This window comes from Anguilla anguilla, chromosome 14 (genome assembly GCF_013347855.1).
Source record: "Anguilla anguilla isolate fAngAng1 chromosome 14, fAngAng1.pri, whole genome shotgun sequence".
Taxonomy (NCBI): Eukaryota; Metazoa; Chordata; class Actinopteri; order Anguilliformes; family Anguillidae; genus Anguilla; species Anguilla anguilla.
This window is the reverse complement of record NC_049214.1, coordinates 29,069,831-29,072,917: the sequence shown is the minus strand read 5'-3', so window position 1 is coordinate 29,072,917 and position 3,087 is coordinate 29,069,831.

The window sequence follows — 3,087 nt, the reverse complement described above, 5'->3', positions numbered from 1 at the left end:
CAGAACTTGATGATAGACTAGTCGAAGCCCTCCTCCAAAGCACCAGGCACCGCCTTCATTGAAGAATGTTTATTGCGTGGACTCTGCTTGAGCACAGCGGGGCCAAAGCAAAAAATTGTTGGATTCAATCCAAGTTCAGAGTAGTTTCAGAACATAAAATGTAATATTTTGCTCTGTGTGATGTGCCATGCATTTGTTCAACTCTTGGATTAAAAATTCGATTAATACTAAATTCCAATTATCAAAACGCATGAGAGAATTTTACTGCACCAGTCAAATTCATATATGACGTCAAATGCCAAGGAACATAACCATGTGGTTGGCTGGCGAATATATAATGTCCCCCATAATGTTTAGGACAAATTCATATATATATATATTTTTAGATTTAGCGCTGTACTCCATAATTTTAGATTTGTAATAAAACAATTCACATGTAGTTACATTGCATATTTTCAGCTTTTAATAAAGGGTATTTTTTAATACATTTTGGTTTCACCATGTGAAAATTACAACACATTTTATACATAGTCACCATTTCAGGTCACCATAATCTTTGGGACATATTGATGTTCTGTGAATGAAAGTAGTTGTGTTTACTACTTTGTTACATATCCTTTGCATACAATGACTGCTTGAAGTCTGTGACCCCTAGACATTTCCAGGTGTTGAGTATCTTCTCTGGTGATGCTCTGCCAGGCCTGTACTGCAGCCATCTTCAGCTCCTGCTTGTTTTGGGGGCTAGTTGCCTTAAGTTTTCTCTTCAGCATTTGAAACGCGTGTTCAGTTGGATTCAGATCGGGTGACTGACGTGGCCAGTCAAAAAAGTTTTGCCTTTAAAAACTCCTTTGTTTCTTTAGCAGTGTGTTTGGGATTACTGTCTTGCTATCAGATGAAGCACCGTCCAATGAGTTTGGAGCCATTTGCTCGAACTTGATCAGATGAAATGCTTCAGAATTCATTCTGCAGCTGCTATCAGCAGTTACATCATCAATGAAAGTATACCTGCCAGTACCTGTGGTAGCCATAAACAACCCCACGACCATGTTTCACAGAAAAAGTGCTTTGGATCTTGCACAGTTCCTTTTGGCCTCCACACTTTGCTCTTGCCATCACTCTGAAAAAAAGTGAACATTGGTCTCATCTGTCTACAAGACCTTTTTCCAGAACTCTGCAGGCTCTTTTAGGTATTTTTTTTTTTTTTTTTTAGCAAACTGTAGCCTGGCTAGCCTAACCACCTCCTGAAACTTTTCCTGATCTGTCAGATAGGTTTTTGGGGGTTTTTGTCTTCATTATGATACAAATTTTTCAGTCTTCAATTGTTGAGGTCTCCCTTGATCTACCATGCCTTTTACGCTTACTGAGCTCAACAGTGCTCTCTTTATTCTTAATGATGTTTCAAACAGTCGATTTTGCTCAGCCAAAGGTTTGGCCTATGTCTCCTGACTGTTTTTCTTATTTCTCAGCCTCATAATGGCCTCCTTGACTTTCATTGGCACAACTCTGGTGCTCATGTTGACAAATGCCAATAACAGACTCCAAAGGCAAACAAAAGCCTAGAATCAAGACTAGATACTGAAAAATCTCTTTACCTGCACCAAGGAAGCCAAATGTACACACCTGAATAATGAGAAACACCTGTGAAGGTATTTGTCTCAAACATTGTGGTGCCCTTAAATGGGGGCTATATATAAAAAGTGTGATAATTTCTCCATAGTAAAAAAAAAAAGTATTAATTAATGTATTAGTGTATTAATACCCTTTAATAAAACCTGAGAATCTGCACTTTAACCACAAATGAATTGTTTGATTACAAGTACAGAGTCAAATATTTGTCCCAAACATTATGGAGGGTACTATATTAGCAAAACGCTCAAGTTACCATGACAAAATCCGTTGTTAAAGGGAAATGACCTTATTAACTTATTTATATTAGTTTCTGAACAGACACAAATATGAATGTTACTGCTCAGGATGGAGTCCATTCCATTATATCAATTTGGACCTATATCAATTTCAAATGCTTTCTCTAATCTGAGGTGTTTGTAGCTGAATTCCACAGATCGGTGCGAAACCAACTGTTAAATTCAATTTGGGTGAAAACCCGCAATTCACTGCCCAGATAGGCTACTACAAACAACTACAAACTACAGTTCTCGTATCTGCCCAGGCAAATCTTTGATCGGTCGTTTGTCCACGGTCATTGTTCTCTAATTTGCTAAATGGTGCCATCTAATGGCTTATATAACATATTGCTGTTTTTGGTTTTGTGTTTTCTTGTGAAACCTGAAATTGTTTTAAACTTATTTTGGCACATCCCCATATTAGCTAAATTCCATTTGATGAATATACATTTTCTAATGGGAAACTTATTTCTCATTTATTTTTAAACTACACATCTCTACCATTCAGTACTGTGATAACTAAAGCTGTCAAACGATGCATATTTATATCTAAATGTAATTTGTTATGATTTTGCTAACATGTGTCTCTTATGTGTTTTGTAAAGCCAATACCCCCCTGTTTAGTTCTGTCTGTATGCATTATATATATATATATGTGTGTGTGTGTTTGTGTTTGTGTTTGTGTTTGTTTTTTTCTAAGGTATTTGTGTTTATGCAATGTATTCAGTAAAAATGTAGGCTAAAAACCTACTCTGTGCACAATATAATGCAATCCTTCAAAAACAATAATGCACAAAATGACTCTTAAACTACATTTTTTAAACGTAAGGTTAAAACTTACCTTATAAGCTTGGCTTTTATATGAATTTCAATTTTTTCTTTTTTTTATCTGTGAAGTTTTATGTATTCATTTATTTTATTTAATTTTACATATATTTGAGCATTTTTATCTTAAATTTTGGTGTGCACAAGTGAAATGAACAACGGATGAACAGTGGTAAGTGTAAGAGTAGTTTTGCAAATATATCGCAATTACAAATGAAATGTCGCGATGTATTACCATAAGGAATGCCCTGTAAGTCTCGTCAGGTCACACTTAGCTAAGGCCAGAGCCTATTTGCACATTTGACGCGGATTGGATACTGGACCTATCAATCATCTACATTCCGATGTCTCCCCTCCC